Consider the following 24,636-nt stretch of genomic DNA (forward strand, 5'->3'; position numbering starts at 1 on the left):
AATGCTGGATACCACCCATGGTGTTTACACACTTTGTATTCTGTCTTTTCTTTTGTTCCATCAAAGTGCTTGAATTCTCCCTATATCATCTTTAGAATGGTGCAATCGTTATCTTTAGTTACTGTACAGCATGTTCCAATCAAAGGAAATCTCAGATCCATCATTGCATTCTGTTTTGAACCAAATTCATCAGCAACAGTATTATTTACATTTAATCTTCATTCTGAGCGGGTCTGTGTTCCCCTCCCCAGCCAGAACTTCTATTGCATTGTGCCGGGTAATGAGCAACATCTTCATTAAGCATCAATTGGCAATCAAATAAACAAGAAGATCTTAAAGTATCATTCCCCAACCTGCAGGGTTCCAGTAAAGGAAATAATAAAGTGAAATATGAAGAATAAGCCTCCTCTTCTAGAGGAAGAGGTCTAATTAAAATAGGACTTAACAACTCTATGGATTAATTGGGAACCAGCTGAGAAAATTAGACCTTGGGGAATAAGATTACACCCAACACAAACCAATTTTATTCTCAAGTACAGGTTATGTGCATAATGCTTTGATTTTGGAGTCAAACTGCATGGCGAGGTACACTTTAAAAATTATACCAACTTCCTATTACAAGTTCGTGAAATTACTGGTGACAGTGAATTCTGAAATCATTAAAAACTTTCTGACCGCTATACCAGACAACCCATCACCAGGCTTAAAATGCACATCTTAGTTAGCTGCTAGCCAGTTTGAGGACCTGCAAAGCCCTCCCTGAGAATCTTTTTCTAGCTATTGATGCTATTTAAGTCACCTGCAAAATTTCTCAGATATTTTGCCTGAGCAGTAACTTCCAAAATCACCTTTAAATTCCAGTATTCAATATCCTAGGCCTAGGAGATGGCTCCTATGCCTTATGGTCAGACATCTCTTTCCTTGTAACTTGAAGCCATTGTTGTGGGTCCTATCCTCTGCAGCAGGAGAAAACAAGATCGCTCCATTGTTTATCATGCCGTTAACATTATTCATTATCAGTTTTAGTTAAACCCTTTGGGGGGAGGAGATCTATCATTGAGGATGATACCCAGCTCTACCTCTCTTTTAAATCAGAACCAGTGAGGGCGGTGAAGGTCCTGTGTGAGTGTCTGGAAGCGGTTGGAGGATGGATGGCGGCTAACAGATTGAGGTTGAATCCTGACAAGACAGAAGTACTGTTTTTGGGGGACAGGAGGCGGGCTGGTGTGGAGGATTCCCTGGTCCTGAATGGGGTAACTGTGCCCCTGAAGGACCAGGTGCGCAGCCTGGGAGTCATTTTGGACTCACAGCTGTCCATGGAGGCACAGGTCAAATCTGTGTCCAGGGCAGCTGTTTACCAGCTCCATCTGGTACGTAGGCTGAGACCCTATCTGCCTGCGGACTGTCTCGCCAGAGTGGTGCATGCTCTGGTTATCTCCCGCTTGGACTACTGCAATGCACTCTACGTGGGGCTACCTTTGAAGGTGACTCGGAAACTACAACTAATCCAGAATGTGGCAGCTAGACTGGTGACTGGGGGCGGCCGCCGAGACCATATAACACCGGTCTTGAAAGACCTACATTGGCTCCCAGTACGTTTCCGAGCACAATTCAAAGTGTTGGTGCTGACCTTTAAAGCCCTAAACGGCCTCGGTCCAGTATACCTGAAGGAGCGTCTCCACCCCCATCATTCTGCCCGGACGCTGAGGTCCAGCGCCGAGGGCCTTCTGGCGGTTCCCTCATTGCGAGAAGCAAAGCTACAGGGAACCAGGCAGAGGGCCTTCTCGGTAGTGGCGCCCGCCCTGTGGAACGCCCTTCCAGCAGATGTCAAAGCGATAAACAACTACCTGACATTCAGAAGACATCTTAAGGCAGCCCTGTTCAGGGAAGTTTTTAACGTGTGATATTTTATTGTATTTTTGGTTTCTATGGAAGCCGCCCAGAGTGGCTGGGGAGGCCCAGCCAGATGGGCGGGGTATAAATAATAAATTATTATTATTATTATTATTTGTATGGAGAGTTTTGGATGCAATCATCAAGTCTCTAATCCCAGCTCTGCCAAAGATAAAGGTAAAGGTAAAGGGACCCCTGACCATTAGGTCCAGTCGCGGACGACTCTGGGGTTGTGGCACTCATCTCGCTTTACTGGCCAAGGGAGCCAGCGTACATGTCATGTGGCCAGCAGGACTAAGCCGCTTCTGGTGAACCAGAGCAGTGCATGGAAACGCTGTTTACCTTCTCGGCAGAGCGGTACCTATTTATCTGCTTGCATTTTGACGTGCTTTTGAACTGCTAAGTTGGCAGGAGCAGGGACCGAGCAATGGGAGCTCACCCCATCACGGGGACTCGAACCGCCGACCTTCTGATTGGCAAGCCCTAGGCAAAGGCAAAGTTGGCTGAGCTAAGGCTGGGTGAGTCCCCAAAAAGGGGTGACATGGGGCATGGCTGGGACAGTACCAGAGAATAGGAACTTAGGCGGGATTCTAAGCCTGTTCAGCTCACTCCCCTGACCTAGCAAACCATCACATAACACTATTTCAAAGGCTTTTTTCCTTTGAAAAAAGGCAGAGCCGCAACAGCAGTCCCACCACTGAACAGCTTTTGCAGCTGGTCTAACTTTATGCCATGTTCTTGAGCATAAGATTACTCCCTTAGTTTGTGGAGAGGAGAAAAGGTCCAGAAGTATAATTTGACTCCTATGAATTGCTCTTTTGGGAATGTATATCACACTTCAAATTCTTCCTCTCATCTAAATGAGTACTATTGTGTGCAACTAAAGTAGTGTGGCCAATAGAGATATATACACAAGGAATGTCTGCTGTCCAAATATCTAAGGCGGTTCATCATGGAGTACACCTACTACAGGTTGAACTCAGTAGTAAAAATTCACAGGCTGGCTTTGTTGAAAACCCTAACTTCTATTTATGTCTTCAAAATATGCCTAGAATTACTGCCGATATCCCCCTCCACCTGGCAAAACAAATTGTGAAACTATTTATAGGTATCTTGCTTTAGAAGACAGGGGTTGTCAGAGGCGTATAAGCACTTCAGGCTACATTCTGGAGGCAGTAACCAATGAATCAATAACTATCAGCAGGGCTTCTGCCGATATACTGCTGCATTAATGAGCTTAGATCAGACACACAAACTGGTTACTAACAGAATTGTCTGCCTGAGTTTTGTTATGGATTGGGAGAAAGAAAAATACTGTACCATCTTGTTTGTCATCCCTTTCAATTTTTGATGGTAAGCCTGCCTTGCTTCCTCTTCTCTGCAGGAAAGAAGCGAGTTTGTATTTTCCCCTTTTCAGCTATGCCTATACAATATTATTGACGTCATTAGACTGTACTGCAAATGATGAGTAAATTTGTCTCAAACATTTTATGTCAATGTGATTCAAAACTAGCACCGATCATCTCTTCCACACTGCAGTTTTACATCCTCCGTTAAGGCTGTGACAGTCTCCAGCAATAATAAAAAGTAATATGCTATGAAAATAACTAGGGTGATAATTTGGAAACAAAGAAGCAATAGGGATTTATGTACAAAATTCCTGGAAATTAATCCTTTCACTTGTCTTCTGTATAGCTCTTCCCCAGAGCATTTGAGTCATCCACCTCTTGTGGAATGAAAGCTCTCTGTATATTAAATCTATTATAGAAGCCACAGCCAGCCTATGAATCACTGAACCTTCACCTGGGCTCTCCCTGTATGACTCACTGTCTGTGACTGAGACAAGATGAAGATGGCATGGCTTTAAGCAGATGACTAGTGACAGTGCCTTAAGACAAGGAACTGATTGCTGAATTTAAACCCTAGGAATGGGGGATTAGGAGCACATTCTAATATATGTTCCAGACAAAACTGTACCAAGAAATGTACACAGCTGGACAGAAGTAATGCAAACATAGTCACCTGCTTAATGTAGGAAACAGGTGCATCCATCATGCTAAGCCAAACTCCGAGCCCCTGGGCATTGCTCAACTCTGGGGTTACAGAAGAAATCCCTTGAGGAGCTGCCCCAATGCACCAAGTGACGCACTGATGTTATTCCCGCAAGCACTTAAAATTAACCATATTCAGCTGTACTTTACTCAGTGGGCCCCAATTCTGTTGTGTATAATTACCAGCATCTTTCCCCATCCTAATATTGTGTTCACATTGACAAAGTCTCATCTATGGCACTCTGTTTAACGACACAGAGATGATTTTCCAGCTGGACCCTAAATTAACTCCATGTAAATAAACAGATGGCTTTTTGTCTGTTTTCCTCCCATATTAGCCTGAAGCTAGAGATGCCACTTGGTTTCACCTAAAGCAAAGTTTGAAGCTAATTTTGCCATTTATCTTTGGGCAAAAACATTTAACTAATTTTAAAGGGGCATTTAAATTACTTGTTTGGGGGCATTTCCCACATCCATAGTTGGAACCACAAGGCCAGCTCAGGGAACTGAACAGCCCTATACAGTGGTACATCGGGTTAAGATTCGTTCTGGAGGTCCATTCTTAACCTGAAACTGTTCTTAACCTGAGGTACCACTTTAGCTAATGGGGCCTCCCGCTGCAGCCATGCCGCCGGAGCACACTATCCATTCTCATCCTGAAGCAAAGTTCTTAACCTGAGGTACTATTTCTGGGTTAGCGGAGTCTGTAACTTGAAGCATCTGTAACCCAAGGTACCACTGTACAGCTGTAAACAACAGTTGTAAACACTGCATCAGAAGTGTTTCCTTTAATTATGTGCAGATTGTTATTCAGGGTAGCTAATGATGTAGCGGCACTGGTACCACTTCCAATATTCATTTGTTTCAAGTATCTGTTTGCACAAAGGCCTAGGTATGCAACACAGATTCTCTGCCCCCTGCCCCCCTCCCTCCCTACAGCAATGGCATGTAATAGATTGTGCAATGGCTCCTGAGCAGTGGACTGGGAACACATGAATCTGTGTGTTATGTATTAAGCTTGGATCCTAGAACAATAGGCAAGTAGGATCCTAGAATGCAACAACTGATTGGCTTGCAGTAAAAGACCAATCAGGCTCCAGGAGGAAGTTAATCAGCCTATTAGGCTGGTAGGATCATAGAATGCAACAACTGATTGGCCTGCAGGAAAAGACCAATCAGGCTCCAGGAAGGAAGCAGAATCAGCCAATCAGACGGGACTCGTTGTGTAAATAATGTATATAACAGCCTGAGGTTTGGGGGGGCAATTCAATCACTGTTTTACAAGCTGCAATAAAGAGCATGAAATCACTGCAGGACTTCGAGTATATTTCACTGTGGTCCTCCAGGTGTGGTTAAACTACAACCTCCATCACCAGAGACCATTGGCCATGCTGGCTGGGGCTGATGGGACCTGTAGTCCAACAACTCAGTGTAGCTCAGAGACTCTTAATCTCAGGTTTGTAGGATTGAGTCCCAAGTTGGACAAAAGATTCCCGTATTGCAGGGAGTTCTCAACCTGTGGGTCCCCAGATGTTGTTGGACTACAACTCCCATCATCCCTGAGCTCTGGCCTTGCTAGCTAGAGGTGTTGGGAGTTGTAGTTCAACAACACCTGGGGACCCACAGGTTGAGAAAGGCTGGACTAGATGATCCTCAGAGTCCCTTCCAACTCTATGGTTCTATGATTCTAGGACTCTTTCTATCACTCTAAACTTCCTGAGAGCCACAGGGTCACCACCAATGACAAACCCTTCTTCAAATGTTCATTACTCTGCACAGGGTGAGCATAGTCTCGTTTGTGACTCTAAAAAGTATTATTTTTTAAATAAATGCTTTCAGCAGTGTGCTGCCCCCCCATAGCTTCTGCAAGTGCACCTTCTTCAGTTTCTGACTTCTGGGTAAAAAACTCAGAATATCTAACCTGTGGATATACCATAGATGGTAAATAACAAAATTTATTTAACTCTGCAAGCATCTACAGTGGCACCTCGGTTTAAGAACAGCCCTATTTACAAATGATTCAGTTTACGAACTCCGCAAAACCGGAAGTAGTGTCCCGGTTTGCGAACTTTACCTCGGTCTAAGAACAGAATCCGAACGGTGGCAGGAGGCCTCATTAGGAAAAGTGCACCTCAGTTTAAGAACAGTTTAAGAACGGACTTCCGGAATGGATGAAGTTCATAAACTGAGGTACCACTGTATTCCATTCTTGCTGGCAGAGGGTTCTTCTCACCCTCAGAACCAGGAAGCCTTTTTTCCTTTTCCAGTGATATATGGTAGATTCTGACAATCGCATGTTGATGTTTGCAATGTTCATATGATCACAACTGAACTAAATGGCATAATGGACTCCAATACCACTTCGCTTCCAATAGGCTATGAAATTCATATGTGCACATTGTTATGGGGGGTGGGGGGGTGGGAGAAGTGTCTGTATGAAAATTAACCTTATGGAGCAGTGGAAAAACTATTTTTGTGAAGAGGCTTCCCGTGCAGTTTAGGTGTGTTGTGGATTACATCTGCAGTTTAAGCTGTTTCACATAATTCTGGGCTGAATACCTTCAACCATACCCTGCCAAAAGTGGTGGGAAATTACTCTGACGATGATGGTGGTGGTGGTGATGGTGATGGTTATGGTGATGATGATGATTATAGCCGGTGGGCAGTGGTTTAGATGTGATGGGCAAAGGTTTCTTGTCCTCTTTAAACATTAAATGCAAGGCTCTCCACAGCTTTCCATCCATGTTTCCTAGGTCAGAATGCCCATAGGACTGATGTTCCTGCTTGTTTGCCAGATGCCTTCACATAGTTGCCACTCAAATAATCTTGGTATCTCATTTTATTTATGAGTTAGACTTTAAACATTCTGACTAACGCTAAAGGAGCAAAATCTAAACATATTTCATTTAACAGAATAGAATACTGATGAAGCATGTTTATTTTAATACATGCACGGTGTAGGATTTATTACAATTTATACAGCACCTTTGATGACTCACAGCTGAAGTGCGCATTCATTACACAGAGGGAAATGTGTGTTTGAGTTGCCAATGTCTCCCTGGGCAAAATCAAAGCTTTGTCTAAGGTCACTTATCGATGATCCTTCACTTACACATGCAGGTCATCCTTAAAACCATCAAGCAAAGCAGATGCATGTATGTGTGAGCTATTATATTACCAGTGGGGAAAGAAAGCGAAGAAGCAAGCAAAATTCCGGTAAACAAAAACAGGACATTAAAAGGCAATCAGGAATATATTCACCTTGGCTGTTGTGTTCATACTTGAAACCGTATCAACACAAGAAGTACAGCAGGAAAAACAACCGTAAACACAAATGTGGAGCCTTTTTTAATTGGTCCTGCTTGTCACACTTAATTTTCCCCTGATTTCATTTCAGACTATTATTAAATTCAAATGAATACATTAAAAAAGGCATCCTGTTAACATTAGCTTGTGCATTCCATTCCACATCCAGCCCTTATATGAACAACTGCTTCAGCTTTTTGTGTTTCTTTCAGGGCAAAGGCAAAACATGGATTACATCCAATTTTTAATCAGCTGTACAGATGGGTTTATTTCACAAATGCACTAGGCTGCACAGATGGAGGTTCCTGAATGCATGACAAGGTGTAAAACTGTTACTGAGATTACAAAGGAACAAAAAGGAAGCAGTGGAAAATTATAATTAGCAGGGACTTGGTCTCTTAAGGGTTTATTAGTTCAGAACTTAAATTTTGTCATTGGTGTGCACAAAACAGTTTGCTAAGAAAGAAAAGGAAAGGAAAGAAAAACACATATCAGATTAAGTATGAAAACTGGTTGGGAGTCCCTCAAGAGCATATGCAATCTTGCAAGTATCTAACTCATTATGATACTTGATACAATTCCCCCTGAAACCAGCCAAAAGCATGATACAATAAATTCAGCCATCCAATCGCAGAACAAATTGCAGCGTTTTCTGAGGGGATTTGAAAAGGAAGGATTAGCTGAGGTTAATTTACAGGTATAAATACTGAAGGTGCTCATTAAAAGAATGGAGCACGATCTCAAGCAGGCAGCTTAAAGCCGATAACCTTCTATCCTTCAGCAACTGCATCTGAAATTCCCAAATGTTTGTGCCTAAATAATAGGACGTTCTGGTGTGTTGGACAATTTTCTTGTGGGTATCCGCATTTATTAACTATTTTTTGGTTTTAGCAATAAACTCATTCTAATACAACGAGGACGAGCTGCAGATCAGGGGCAGAGCAACTGTTTTGTATATGAGGAAGATCTCGGGTTCAGTCTCAGGCATCTCTGGGTGGACATGGGAGCCTGGAGAGCTGGAAACCCAGCTCTCAGAGCAGAAAATTCTGAGCTAGATGGATCAATGGTCTGACTTTCATACGGCAGCTTCCTACATCCTGACAATGTCACAGAATTTTGTGTGTATTGTCAATGTTATCATATTGGACATAAATACTAAGTGCTTCTTGGTTCCATGGCTATGGGTGCATATCAGTGGCTGGGCTGTTGGAGAAGGGGACGACAGAGGACGAGATGGTTGGATAGTGTTCTCGAAGCTACCAGCATGAGTTTGACCAAACTGCAGGAGGCAGTGGAAGACAGGAGTGCCTGGCGTGCTCTGGTCCATGGAGTCACAAAGAGTCAGACACAACTAAACGACTAAACAACAACAACAACAACTGGTAGGAGGAAGTATGCTGAGAGATGGCTGTGAAGCTGGGGCATTGCAGGACTAGAGAAAGTACTAAGATGTTGTGAGGAAAAGGGGAAGAAGCACGTTTGTCGATCCTCCTCCAACCTGTCAAAAACCTGGTTCTCCAACCAGCCCAAAGCCCTGGGGTTTATGAGCTTTGCCAGTTTAAGGCCCAATGTGGGTCCCACAAACATGTACACACGACAGCACTTGTAACAGCGCATGAGGGAAATGCTTCAAGTGTTGTTATTTGTACTGTGCTAGGACCACGACCCTAGGCCTGATCTCACTATGCAGAAGTCATCGCTATATTTCCATATGTGTTAATTATTCCAACTGTTACTATCATTAAATAAAAGACATGACTCACGGACTGCTACCTGTAAATGTACATATCTTTGTAAATTAAGCATCACCCTGCTGAACGAACTCATGGCTTCTCTCCCTCACCCAGACATTCTACTATCCTAACAAAAAAGGCTATCAGTTTACCCAAACTAACACAATCTGGGGGCATGACCTCATTTCAGAGAAATAGCTATGTAGCCCATTTATTGTTTACCTTCTTGATAGTGTTTCCCCCCCTTCATCATTTTTAGGTCAGAGTGAACAGATTTTGTTTGGGTGGATCATATGAAGCAGCTTTTATGGCTTCATAACTTGCTTCCACCTATTCTAAAAATAAATAGGTATTTCATAATTTAAAAGTGGGCAGAAAAAAAAGAAAGATAGGAACTCAATTTCGTTTGGAAAGAATTGCACAGCAAAATTTTACCATCTGGTGGTGTCCGATTATTGAAGGTCTATTTTTGACGGCTTCTGAAATGTGCAACCATGGTCAAGCAAGTAGATAAAATGTTATCATCTTTAATACTGTTTTAAGCAAAGTAGATTGTTGAAAGTGGTAGTACATGTTAAAGTGTATTCATTAAATTCCTTTTAACACCATTGTGGTTTCTCTTTTGGGCCCCATGAATCTCTAAATTTGACACTGCTAATTGCACTTGTAATATGCATTAAGTGCACCTGTTTAACTTCATGCAATGCCCAAGGCAGCAGACGATTGTGATCAAATGCAATGTGAATCGTGAAAGAATCGTTTATACTGTAGTGACTATCTGGTGCATGTTGATGCACAAAAGTCATCTGGGATTCTCAGTGTTCACATGTGAATGTCAACATTCACCAAATTTTGGGCAATCAGCTGCATCATCGTCATTATTATTAAAATTTGTATATTGCCCTTCATCCAAAGATTCTAGGGCAGTTCACAAAAAATACAAAATGATAACACAAAATATATAATAAAACAAAAACAAAACAATAACACCCCCCTCCCAAACACATTTAAAAATTGAGAGATTGTTAATCAGCCAAACACCTGGTTGAAGAGAAACATTTTTGCCTGGTCCCTACGATATGTAATGAAGTGCCAGGCGAGCCTCCCCGGGGAGGGCATTCCATAAATGGGGAGCCACCACAGAAAAGGCCCTCTGGACCTCTGATGGAGGAGGCACATGAAGAAGGGCTCATATGATAATTGCAGAGTCCAGGTCAGTTCATATGAGGAGAGGCGGTCCTTGAGGTATTGCGGTCCTGAGCTGTTTAAGGCTTTATTGGTCAGAACCAGCACTTTGAATCAGGCCCAGAAACAAATCTGTCTTGCCCCAGTGAGCAACCTGGCCACTGAATGCTGCACTAGCTGAAGTTTCTGAAATGTCTTTAGAGGCTGCCCTACATATAACATCTTGCAGTTATCTAACCTAGAGGTTACAAGAGCATTAGGTTATCCCTGTCCAGATAGGGGTGCAGCTAGGCTACCAGCCAAAGCTGATGGAACATACTCTGCACCACTGAGCCGCAAGTGACAGCAATGGATCCAGAATTACCCGTAAGCTGCATACCCGCTCCTTCAGAGGGAGTATGACCCCATCAAGAGTGGGCTACCTCCCATCCATCTGGTATAGGGATCCACCCTCTAACAGTGCCTCAATCTTATCGGGAATGAGCTTCGGTTTGTTGGCTCTCATCCAGTCCATTACTGGGGCAAGGCAATGGTCCAGCACTTCCACTGCCATGCCTGCAGATGCAAAGAAGTAGAGTTGTGTCATACAGTGGTCCAGTTCTCATGTAATGCAAAGGCAAACTATGATTCAGCATGCAAGGACTCAAGAGTAGAAATTGTGGTTATACAGTGGTACCTCGGGTTACATATGCTTCAGGTTACAGACTCCGCTAATCCAGAAATAGTACCTCGGGTTAAGAACTTTGCTTCAGGATGAGAACAGAAATTGTGCAGCGGCAGCACAACAGCAGCAGGAGGCCCCGTTAGCTAAAGTGGTGCTTCAGGTTAAGAACAGTTTCAGGTTAAGAGCAGACCTCCAGAATGAAATAAGTTCTTAACCTGAGGTACCACTGTATATTACACATTGTCAAATTATTGGTTAGCGCCAGGTACAGTAGGAGGAGGACTAGGGAAGGAGGGAAGCAGTCAAGATTTTTGCTCTGAGTTCATACAAGTTTGGCTTAGTGTTACATGTGAACGAAGCCAATATGCAACTTGCAATTTCATAGCCACAGCCTCTGCAGCCCTTGAACATGAGACTCCATAACGTATACTAAGCTAACAATTCTAGAGTTAACAGAAAAGTATGACAGATCACCCCATTTACACATTTTAAATGTTTTTACCCAGCCTCTCTAAGTATTTGACGCAGCTTGCAAACATCATGAAATGTTAAGCTTACCTAATATAGTGGGCCCTGCGGAGTTTTCTGAAATGGGCAAGGAGGTACAATGACATTTCCTTCCCCTTCCTAAGATCTTATGCTGGAACATCAGGATGACTTCTGAGAAGGCTTTGATCTCCGTGTCCTAGATGAGGAAACTTGTAGCAGAGTCCTACCTACTCATCTTAATTGGCACGTACTTTGCATCGGGAAAACTCTGATGACTGCAGGTCATAAGCAGGGAAGGACTCTTACCTCCAGCGCCTTGAATAGGGTCTAGAAACTATCCCTTTCTCATTCTACAAATTATTAAGAATAACAGATAACTGAATAATTGACTCCTTTTTTCCATAATAAAGAGAATGTTTTTGTGCATCCAAGTGCACACGTGTTAGAAACACCTGTCCTCCAGTAGATCTCAGTATCTTGCCACCAACGCAAACACGACTTACACAGTTACAAGTGTCTCTCAGTGTACCATCTGTTCCATTAGACAACTGTCTTTTCTATCACCAAACTTCCACCAGAGGCTATCAAAATGTCATGGATTATGGTTTGGATTGAGAGAAGGAAAATGCTAACAACATCCCTCTTGGCAATTCAAGGGTAATCTGACCTTATTTCTAACATACCCGTTACTGTATGGACTTTTTCAAATCAATCTAAATATATCAACTGAGGCCTGACATTAAGCAGGTGACACCATTAGAACTGTCAATGTAGCCTTATATTTTTATAAAGTATTATTTTACACAGGAGCATCTGCTCTGTGTTTAAAGTCTACAACACCAGCTGTTGGGAACAATACCTTTAGCAGATAAGGAGCAAGGCAGCCATTCATTTAATTTAAATTCCACTGCTAAGGTTGGCTGTTAATTAGATAGTGTTGCAAATGGGTTACATTGAAAATGACTGGTGTGTGTGTGTGTGTGTGGTGGGGGCTATCTATTAGTGATCAAGAGAGTTTTACTGACATCTGCTAGGGTAAAAATAGATGTAACAATAATGAACACTTTTGCTCTCCACATGCATGCCCAAATAATATTTAAAATGGTTTGTGTGTCTGTGTGCGAACAGTGTACTTTTAATAATAAAAGGGGCATGTGGGTGAAGGGATATTTTCTTTGTGTGTCACCACATTTTCTAATATATGGAAGGCAACATTAAAGATATCCAAAGACATGCCTCACTCCTTCTGCATTCCACTGCAGTCGAACAGAGGGATGGAAGAGAAGGTGGGTTGTGGTTGAGGTTGCAAATTGCCATGCATATGAACAAATGATAACATGGTCTAGCAGTGGAACAGTCTTCCTGTGGTAAAGAAGCAGAGGAGACCCCACCCATCAAGCAGATGGCATCATTAACAATTTGCATTCTTTTTCCTTCTCAAATAAAGAAAGGGGATTTTACTAACAGATCCTTTGGCTTCAGAAAAGATCCCGGAGAGCTACGGGATTTGAGTTTTGGGCCACTGTCACTGTTGAGAGCTGTTGTGTGTTTCCTATTTGTCTGGTTTTGTCTCTATGAGAAGAAACCAGTATCAGCCTGGCATACGGCAGAGGAGGAGGGGAGAGGGAGAGGCATGCCAGGGCATCTGTACCTCCTGGAGAGCAGTAGTTCAGATGGCCCTGCGGCTGCAGTGTGTGTCTGCTTTATAGTCCCCAATGCCCCTTAGAAACGAGATGAAAATCCACAGCTGCTAGCCTACTTGCCTCCAACTCTCAAATGAAAGCTTTCCAAGCCAGTTATCAATCACATTTCAAAAACATTTGTAAACCCAACCTTCAAAGTTGCCCAAGGGACTGGACTTAAAATACGTCACAGACAGACAGTGGATGGTAAACTGATGTATACGTTCTACACACAGTCTTATGCAGGAGCTTCTCTGGAACACCTCCAAATGCAAAATGCTTTGTTTTCCTACAAGAGGTGGAGGCTGCTGTCCAGTATTTTTGCTGGCTTTTGCTGTCATTAAACCTATAAAGGAAGACTAAAAGCTTACAACCAAAGGATTGAACTAGCTAAGTTAAATCAGGAAATGAATTTCAGCCTCCCGGAAACATAACCTTGGTCCCGGACCCACTATCATTACCAACATTCTCTCTTCACCCACTGACTAGACAAGCCATTGCTTTCTTTCTAGCCTCTTGCTAGTGTTTGTTTCCTTTCTAAAGTCCTTCTGCCTGCATCAACCCCCCATTCCAGGGGGAATCAAAGTAATAGCAGGCCTGGCCACCTCTCGTGACATTAAGGCAGATTGCATTGTAACTTCTTTAATCACCACCACAAAATCCCTAGCGTGTTTATAGGTATTTTTGCAAAGGCAAGTTAATGTAGCATTTTCCTATTACTCTGAAATTACTAGTGCCTATATGAGGGCATCTTGTTAGTTAAGGCTACATGGTTGAGCAGAACTCCCAGCTGCACTTAGCCAGCAATTTCCCCCCTGGCCCAATTCACTCCCAATTTGAATGGGCATGGAAGGATATCCCAATATCTCTGCCAAGTCAGCTTGTATGATGTGCCATTAGAGTATTTCTGCTGTTTTTGACTGGGGGAAGCTGAAAATGTATTTTTGTCAGACGTGTCAGTGAACAGAAAGGTAACACCAATGCAGTTGTCCCCCTACTGCAGAAATAATACCTGCAGCCATAACTATATTTTTACAATTAGTGGCAATGAATTAAGATGGGCCACTATAGGTGGCTGGAAACCTTATTAGCTAGAACTTTTTGGCAATTTCTAATGCAGGGGGAAGTTGCTGCTTGATAGCAAGCAATTTATAGATCAACATGTGGCCTTCTAGAGGCATGAGAGGACAAATCAATCCCCAGCTTTAATGCAAACCAAAGGCTCATTCATATTGTCAGATTCCATGTAATTATGTATGTGGGTTCACAGCTGCGTGGAGAAAAGCTAGTAGGAGGACAGCTGTACTCATGGGATTTCAGCAGTCATCTCTGATCACAGCTGCTGAAAACAGCACAACCTGAATCATGGCAAGGATTCCCCTGTGTGTACAGCCTGGTTCATACTACTACCCATTCTCCATGCTGCTATTTATAGCTGTGGAACTACGTGAACTGGTACAAAGACCTAAATTGGTAATTGAAACAATTCCACCTTCACTCAGTAGTACGGGGCCTAGAGCTAAGGCAACAATTGCTAAGAAACAGAGAGGAAAGTGAAACTAAACTAAAGCAACTGCTTTGCACCCCTGTGCCGTTTCCAATGCAGCGGTTGGTCGCTGCTGGTAACCAAGAGGGGCTGGGGCGAAATGGTGAGGAGGTCAGCATGGTCTGTTGAAATGTTGTGTTTTAATGCTGTAAAACAACCTGGGACCTTTAGGGTGAAGGGAAGGTAAACAATACCAGGAATAATAATACAGTAATATTAATTCATATTCACTCTGCTGCTGCGTCCACACTGCACTGATCTCCCTGCAGCCTTGTCCCTCCTTTTCCAGGTCACCAGCAGCAACCACTGTAGTGGGAAGTCAGGTAAGCATATCACTGCACCAACTCACCATGCCCAGCTGGCTACTACTGAAACTGTATTTGGGAAACACCCCCCCCCCCCAAATTCCCAAATGCCAACAACACACACACAAACACAAACCATGACATTAATAAACCTGGTTTCTGGCCAGGGATGCTCCAAGAACAGCCATGCTCATGCTTGTGAATGTGCATGTAACTGCAAGCTGGAGAGGCATGTATGTCTAAATCAATCTGTTCACACACACACACTGGTTACCATTAACTCCATCTTATTGTGGTGGGGGTGGTATGAGCAAAAGCGAACATACCAAGCTGTGTTTAATCAAAGATGAAGTGCTTTGCACAATACCAAATTTTCCTGTTCAGCAACAAAATGGTTAAATTAGTTATGTTGTATCTAAACTGTGTCCAATGCTGCAAACCTAAATACTGCGTGCCTACTAGAGAGAGAGCATAAGCCCTGTTAAACAAAGTGGGATGTTTTATTTGAGTAAGCATGCACAGAATTGCTCTACCTGCCACTCCGGGGGAAACAGTAAATAAGCCTGCTAATCAACGGATGGCTATTCTAACATGCACTTTGGATACTGGTCTAATTAACAGAGCACATGACTGCTGAAAAGGGCGATAAACATTAAAACCCCATCTCAATACAAATATTCTAGTGATCGAGGAGAATAGATTGTGTCTATCACTATTTTTATGAAAACTGTACCTAGATGTCTTCATTCACAACGTCAATCATTCTTTCTTCAGAAATTTACTTCTTTTCCATTCTCCGCTCCTTGTGTGGTTCCTGGTTACTCTGAAGGAACAACCTTTTAAATTCCCTGTTTCTTTTTCTCATTTTCACTGAAACTCCTAATCAGCTTGCTTGTTTTAGACTAATTGGCTCTGGCTGCCATCCCACACAGCCAGACCAGCTCTCCTACGGACAGGCACCGCCGTTTCACACATCATGCCTCTGCCACAGAACATACACGGAGTAAGGTTGCCAACTGACTGGGGCGGAGGGGGAAGCAAATGGCCTGACCTGCTCTTGTAGCTTTAACAATGTGATATGCAGAAACCAGCATGTGCAGCTTTCCACGGCATCACCTGCTAATAACACACTTGTGATACAGGTCTAACAAACAGAACAGGAACTAGCTGCTGTTCAGGATGTATCTGCAGAGAATGCACAGTTCACCAGCTGGTCTTAGAATAATAGAATTGCAGAGTTGGAAGGGACCTGGGGGGGGTGTCTTTCCAATGCACAAATCTCAACTAAAGCCACCATGACAGGTGGCAAAAAAACTCCAGTGAAGGAGAGTCCACAACTTCCCAAGCGAGTCCAGGACACCAATCAGGCAAATGCAACCAATCAAAGTTATGAAACATCCTCATATGATGCAGATATTTGCTAATCAGTTTCTTGCATCACCACTTAAATATATTAAGGTATACACTCAGAACATGGGAATAGTTCATGTGAACTTGCATGCAAACGCATTCAATGTTGCAGCACAGAGGCAGGAACATAAAAAGTTGCCTTATACTGAGCCAGGCCATTGGTCCATCTAAGGCAGTAGCTCTCCAGGGTTTCAGGCTGGAATTCTTCTTCCCAACCCTACCTGGAGGTGTTAGGAATTGGACCTGGGACCTTCTGCCTGCAAACCACATCCTCCAGCACTGAGCTACAGCCCTGCCTTCTACAAACATGCACCATAAACAAACCATTTCATGCTCAATCAATCTCTGAGGACTTACTACAATCTCTTGTAAGTAAATCCAGTGGAGGCATGTGGGATTTATTTCTGCGTGAAACAACATGCAAACTGATAGGGCTGCTAAAATCCAATTGCGGACAGAACCAGCCATACCATTGGGTAAAGAAAGGCAGCTGTGTCAGGCAGCAGGAGGACAGAGCTGTGAGTCTTTGTGCAATGACCTACATTCCCTTAAGTTAGCCTGCTGTCCTTGGGTGCAGTGGAGGGTGCTGCCCTATCACCAGGGTCGAAGTAAGATCTGCCAGTACACTCAGCTTCTGCACATGGAATCAAAATGTTTTGGGCTAGCGCTAATCACATACATGACTAACAATAGGTTTTTCTTTACAATCTCTCTGCAAACACCAATTAAATAATAATAATAATAATAATAATAATAATAATAATAATAATAATATTTTTTATTTATACCCCGCCCTCCCCAGCCAAGGCCGGGCTCGGAGCGGCTTACAAGCAATAATAAAAACAGGATGAATGATTACAACTTAAAAACAAAAATAAAATACAATATTAAAATAATGGAACATTAAAATATTAAAATGTAGCCTCATCGCAGGAGGAAAATCTAAAGGTCCACTGGGACATGTGACCTTTTCAAAGTTTGTTTCTAGTTGAAGAGAAGGCCCATGCTGCAAAACCCTTATTGCTACGTCTAAAATTTTTATTTCCTTTCTGCTTTTGCTGTGTTGTTCCTGTAGGTGCTATTCTCAGCCAAAGGTTTCAGGCAATTGTTTATCAACTGAATGGCTTATGAAGACTGGTCAGCACAGGGTAAACAAGAAGCCTTTTGCTAAATGACAGATGGTTGTCAAGCTAAAGGGAGTTCGTGGCTGGAGGCACTTTGAAAAACAACACATTAGCAGCATGCAGGTATTAACAAACTCTGCAGCTTTCGAGGCCACCTGTGGGCATCTGACCTACTTCAACCATGTCCACCTATGGTGAAGCAAGCACTGCCTTTCCTCAGCAGGTAGTAATCTTTCAGGAGGGCTTGCTGGGAACTGCAGGCCTCGCTGTTTGCTGACTTCCCAAATAGTTGCTTAGCAGTGTTGTAGGAAGGACAACGCAGCCATGTAGTATTTCTAGCTGCTTCTTAATCTCCTCTCCACCCACCCACCCCCACCGCCAATTGTCTCCCATCCACCTAATAACAGGAGGCTCCTTTTGTGGAAAGGAAATAATCAGGACCAACCCTTCATTTAATAACACTGCCACTCCAAACACTTCTGACTTGAAATAAAGTGAAGCCTCTGCTCTGGTGCGTTCAAATTGCCCAGCATGGCGTTGTAGCGGGGAGCTTGACAGCCTGACATTTTCAACCATTGGGTTTTGATTCCTATTAGCTGACAGCCCTGCCATCAAGCAGCTTTGCTAAAGCAACGTCTCTCGGCCACGCACAGTTCAAGACAATCTGTGAGATTGTAAGGTCTGGTTTTCAGACGCTGGGGTTCCAAGAGGCACCTTTGCAAAAGGACGCAGCTCCTGGACCTTTTCCAGATGCAGGGCTCACTTTAACCCAAGATGACAACACAGAACCCACTCCTGATCCCCTCCAGTTGTATACCCCATTCCTCTTTCTCTCCGAGAACCAAGGTGACCTGTGGGTGGCAAATAAAACACTTGGCTCCTGAACAAAACCTCATTTTTTATTTTTTTCACAGAACTGGGAATTTTGGCATGGCCAATTCTGCATGCAGGGTTGAGAACAAGTTATAAAATTCTACTGCAGTTCTGATATTTTTTACATCTGGTCCCCGTGTGCGTACGTGCTTTTTCTCTTGCTAATCCTGTCAGCCACCTCTTCCCAAAAGAATATCATAATGTGACTCCTAGTGTGACCAACATTGAATTGAAGACACCCATATGACCCACCACTTGTTGACAAATTGTGCAGCAGAGGGAATTTCATGACATGCAGCTTTTCTCATCTCTATATAGTAAAGCACACCTGTAAAAAAACCTCCTCTTATTTGAAATTAGAACCCCATACCCTGGTGCGAGAAGTTTTCCTTAGCTGGTGTGCTGACGTTCCTGACGTTTCTTCCTTAGGCTAGAATGAGGAAGTGGCACACTTCCTTCAAGTGACCACACACTCCTATGAGTGACCCACTGAAGCCCCTCTGCTGGATCAAGCCAGCCCAAATCGCTGCAGCAGCGGTGGCGTACCTCAAGCCTGGAGGCTGGATGATGCTAGCTAGATTTAATGAAGAGAGCCCCCTTCAGTTTTTAATAGTGTTCCCTGTCTACCTTCTCACTGTAACCAGATTCACTTGGAAGTGTGATCCTGTTTATCCCAATGGAACTTCCAAGCAAGTATGTTTAGAATCAAAGCCTAATCTCAGATTCCCCCGGATCTTCTTACTCCACAAAGAGAAAGTGATTACAAGCATATTGAAAGTATGATTAAAGGCAGCACTAAATCCTTTGATACTGGACAACTCAGGTGAGGCTACAGGCCAGAAAGAAAGGAATTTTATAGATGTTTAGCTCAAATACTCTTTGGGACTGATTAGTACAATTATACATAGTTATATTTGCACTGTAACAAATTTCCATCTAAAAGCAAAATGAAGTTTACAATAGCTCCAGGCACTGCGCAGATTAGCACTTAGTTGCATATTAATGAATTACTCCTTGTGACCAATTGTTATGCAAATTGCTCTTGTGTCAGAATTTATAATAATATTTAGCTGAAGATAAAATACATGAACATTTAAAATTAAAAACAAAATAAGACTCCCACAACACAGCAAATTAATCAACTGAGTTGAGCGCACAGTTTACAATTATTAAATTAGTGATTTCCATTCTGATTTTGCACAGTGAGATGGCGCTGGTATTTATAGTCTTAATAACAAAACAAAAGAAAAGGCAATATATTTTAAAAGTATGGGGATTCCAGCTATTTTCACATTATAGGCCTCATCTGCTTCTTTAGTTTTTAAATTTGGATAAACATCGTTATGTGTATCTAATCAGTGCAAATCAATTTCTCATTAAAACCTGTTAACTTCTCTATGCATTTCATTAATACAGGATGAGGAGACATCACCTCACATTAAGAGTAAGGGATCCCCTACAAACCTCTTGGGGCAGGAGTTCCCGCATGTTGTGATAAGACCCTACTCTGTGCTACATATGAGAACCCAATGAATAGGAGAACCCATAAGGCTACTGTGGGAATGCTCTCACCATGCTGCCCCTGTGTCTCAGCGAAGGTGAGCCTGTGCCTCACCTTTGAGCATATGGCTTCATTGTCCATAGCCCTCCTTCCCACCCCACCACAAAACCACGTGCATATCAACCTGTAACTCAGGACAACACTTCATGCATCTGATGAAGTAAACGCTGGTCGATGAAAGCTTATGTCGTAATAAAGTAGTTAGTCTTTGTGTTGCCACAATTCCCTTTGTGGTTTTTGCTGCCACAGGCTAAGAGCTCATCCTGACTTCCTTTTGTGCCACATTTCAGGACACAGGTCCATGCTTTGAAGTGCTGTGTGTGAGCGTTTCCTCCGCCTCACAAGTGCCTCCCCCTTGAAAACCTCAATCTGTGGAAGAATTGCCAAATTGCCATTTGTTCTGATTCAGCATTAAAGAAGCTTTTCCCTGGGGAAAGCAGTGAGGCAGAAAGAGAAAAGCCCTTGGACATGGACCAGGGAAGCACAGACCTGTGGATGAGCCCTAACCTGTCTGAAAACTGCTACAACCAAAAGGGAGATTTTTGTGTGTAATCGTGAATTTAGCCCAGAAAGCTCTGGATCCTTTGGTCAAAGGAACTGTGCAATTCCTGCCCTTCTCCGACTGCACCGGTAAGCTCGCCAACCTAAATAGAGCTGTCAGAACTGCGGGCCCAGCTCTGAACACAACTGATGGGAGTTTGCCCAACAATACACCTGAGTCTTTGAGAAGTCATTCTTCAGTCTGCTCCTCATGCACACGGAGTTCAACAGAACCCCTCACATGCTCCCAAGTAGCGAAGCCCAAACAGCCACCCAGAATGCAGTGACGTCACAGCCCTTGCTTTTGAAAATGACATTGCCTTTACTTTTCAATGCTAGTTATTATAGGCAGGATATAAAACCCAAGAAGTAAAATGTTTTTTTCCCCCATGATAATTTTTTATTGATATTATACATATATACATATAGACGTATACAAAATCCAATACATCCAAGAAGTAAAATGTTAATGATCTATGTTTCATCACTGTCATAAAGCAGGTACATATCACAACTACTTCACTGCCCTTCTTATCCGCATATTTTCAGTCAGCTTCACGGTTCTGAACAAAGAACAGGAATTAGCAACATCTTTTGGCTTGCTCTCACGCCTCATGCGAGACTTAAAACGGATGCATTTTTTCTTAAATGCACTTTGCATGTATCATCTCAATAATCCCTGAAACTACTGCATAATTAGTCTTACATGGTCAGTATTATTATTCCCCTTTGTGGTTCAGGGGCTCAGGATGAGAGAATCACAGCTTCCCTCATGCCACCCAGACAGTTCATAACTGCGGTGAGATTTGGGACTTCTTGCCTCACAGCTCACACTGGTAGCTACTGTACTACAACAGCTCTACACCATGTTCCCATGACAGTGCAAGCTGTACATATTGTCTCACCTGAAGCAAAAATCAAACACACGAGGGGCTAGAGCTCAAGTTTGTTCGTTTGTTTTTCCTTTTTGAAACGGCACACAGAGAAACAGGTAGAGGAAGGGAAAATTGTATCCCCATTGGAATTAGTTGTCTGAGCCAGACTGCTTGATGGTAAGACCAGCAGTGACCCAGACAATCACATGATCCAGTTTGGCAAACTTGCTGTAGAAAAGCAGCCTGAATTATTGAAACTGAGCATCTAATATTTAAAATCTGTGGGTCCAGACTTACTCCTGCATAGAACAGACCAAATGAAATCAATGGGACCTAATTTAAACACGAGCAGCTTAAGTCACACTGATTTCAGTAGGTTTACTCAAAACATGACTAGGTCTGGATACAACCCTGTTTACTGATACAAACAGACTTACTTGGGGTTGAGCTGATATTTCTCTGATCCTCTTCATTTAAGTGGAAATGTTTTCATGTGAAATGCTACTCCTAGTTAATGAGACAGGTTAAAATAAAAAGTATGTTTTGCCTCTTAATTTGGGTGAGTAGTCTGATTCAATATGTTCCTTTAAACATGCCAGCTAACCAAGAGAGATAAAATGTCTTAAACTGAGGGGGTTTTAATGCATCAGATAAAATAGCAAGCCTGTGATTTATCTGATCCACTTCAAAGAAGCCTAGGCAATAATTGTATTGTATTAAAAATGAGATATGAGCAACTTGTGACTTCACAAGCCAATCAGGCACGAATGGCAGGTCTGCTTACAAGCAGATCTGATCTAAAGTTGGAATGTGATTTATAACAGCCCATCACAGATTGAGTAAACCTCTTGGTCTAGCTGCCTGCCAGGGTGACAATCAAAAGGTGACAATCAAGCACCTGCTGGGCCACAATTAATCAATGGTGGATTCTGACCAGTTGGTGGACCATAAGTTCTGCATGCCTTGACTGGATATCTACAACTTATGGTGGTTTTATATGTTCATTTCACATGCAATGGTGCATAGAAACCCAGCATAATATTGTTTAGATGTGTTATGTTCATATGTTGTTGATAGGTTTATTAGGTTTATTTGTTGCTGACATTTATTTTAAGCCCTAAGCAACCAGGTAGCAGAGTACATAGCAGGCCACTTCCTTGAGAATAAATGAAGCCAAACCTTATGAACTTCCAAGGACTTCCTTCTGAACATCCACTACCAGCAAACTATCTGGACTCTGATTCCTAATACGTAAACTTTTCTTGTTATTTCTGTGCACAGCTCACTTTTATCTGTGATATAAAGTTTATTCAGCTTTTAAAACATTTTATTGGCTTGCTGTGCTTTATGAATTTACATTGATTCCCCCTCTACACCCAATTATATTTTATGCGCACCATTTGGATATTTCTTTCAAAAGTAAGCAGTATATAAATCTTACAGGTGAATTTATAACACCGCTATCAAACTGTTGTCTGAAACCTTCCCTTAAGCCAACACATTGATCAACTTAAGCCCAAATGCTTCAATTTAATTGCATTGGGGATTGGAAAAACATTTTGCCAGAAGACACTCAGTAAACCGGACACAAAAATATTTTTGCATTAAGAGTACACGATGTAACTTACATTGTGTAAGAAGGGACAATGATCACTGTATGTAATTACCAGGAGGCAGGGTTTACCATATCATCTTCAAAATAGGAGTTAGATGCCCCCCCCATATGCTACTGACATGCTCCTCCATGTTCAAAGAACAAGAGAAGGAGGTCTACTGATACACTGGTCCACACCAGTCTATCCAGAGTCGTCCCTCACAATATGGAACTCTATGCATGCATATTAGTATGAAAAAGGGAACTTCTTGACACAGCTCAGCATGCAGATGTTGAGACTGCCTGGCAGTGAGGCCCTGAGATCTCTCTCCCCCCCCCACTTCCTTTCAACATGTGCACCACAGAGAGTCTACTTCATTTATCACTGACCCAATGGCTTACAAAAGCACAAACTGAAATCCAGATTAGGCCACCAAATTAACAGCATGAAGCCCTTTTATTTCTACAGCAGTATTTTATCTCTCTTTCCTACACCCTTTATTTTGGACCAGAGAGGGTGGCATGCAGGTCAAATATTCATATTTTAAAACCACTCTTCTGTTCAGGGACACAGAGAATTAGTTAATGTATCAAGACACTCACACAGTATAGAATCTGTTCCTAATCTCATCGTAGACTTCTAGTGTTCGAGTATTATTAAGGTGAGCTATGTAGTTTTACAAATGGGATCAACTCTGAGCTCACAGGAAAGTCAAGATTGAATTTTACTTCTACTAAACAAATGGATATAATTAATTATGGTGTCAACTTCTCTAGAGCAGAGTACATTGCCAACAGAGGTACGGATGCACTGTGGGTTGTTTCTCTCTCATTTTCAACAATAACTGAAATTGTTTTCCTTTTAAATTCTCACCTTTCATGTAAGTGTGTGATGACCCATGCAGTCAACAGCAGAAATAATAAATCGCTTATTTAAAAAGCCATCAAAAGCAGCACACACACACACAGAAACGAAGCTATGAAGCAGCCTTATACCAAACCAGACTTCCACAGGCATTGAACTATGCCCCTTCCCCAGTTAATTTCCCACAATGGAACCAATGCACCCTGCCATTGTACACTCACTCACACCTCATTGGTGACGTAGATTGTGTACAAAGGATTTCCTCTACCTTTTCCCATTCCTGTACCTTAAGATTCTGGGGTGCTTTCCAAGCATGCACGTAGCAGTGTGGGGGCTCCCTGAGCATGGTACAATCCCAGGTGGGATGAGGGATGGGGGAGAAATCCAACTTATTTTGCATTTCATGGGGAACCCACCCAAGTCACACTTTTCAAAACAACATGAAAACTGAAGCACACTCAAACCTGTACCCTGAATTTTGCAATGCAATTCTGCAGACAAGTAAGGTATACAGAAACACACACGTAGGGGTAAAGTTTCCATTAAAAATGCATGTCTTGGTGGAAATAATATTTAAGAATGCAATATTTTAGGGGAAATAGCTTTGTAGAAAATGTTATATTGGGCAAAATAGCATACAAACATGTTTACAGGAGCAATTCACACCTAATTTACAGGGGGAATTTAAAACTATTTTTTAAAAAATCACATACTGATGTAGGAATGTGAAGAACTGAATTTAAGACTGAAGCTGAGAGAAACTACTATTGACGGATTTGCCCGTCCCTATGTGTGCCTAACACAACATGTGAGTGAGCCAACGACCTCAATTTCTCCCACAGAACTGGCATCTCTCAATGGCAGTGGAGCACACCTGAAACCTCTCCACTGCTCTCATTTGTGCACACAGAGCCAGGTAATGTGCTCTTGTACCGCTAGT

General features: G+C 42.5%; 1 protein-coding gene across 8 annotated transcripts in view; it reads right to left on the minus strand.

Moving 5' to 3' along the window:
- The window catches only part of PCDH9 (protocadherin 9), a 752,451-nt gene that overhangs the window by 340,443 nt on the left and 387,372 nt on the right, over positions 1–24,636 (minus strand). The window lies entirely within an intron of this gene.

Source organism: Podarcis filfolensis, assembly GCF_964270895.1.
Source record: "Podarcis filfolensis genome assembly, chromosome: 4".
Lineage (NCBI taxonomy): Eukaryota > Metazoa > Chordata > Lepidosauria > Squamata > Lacertidae > Podarcis > Podarcis filfolensis.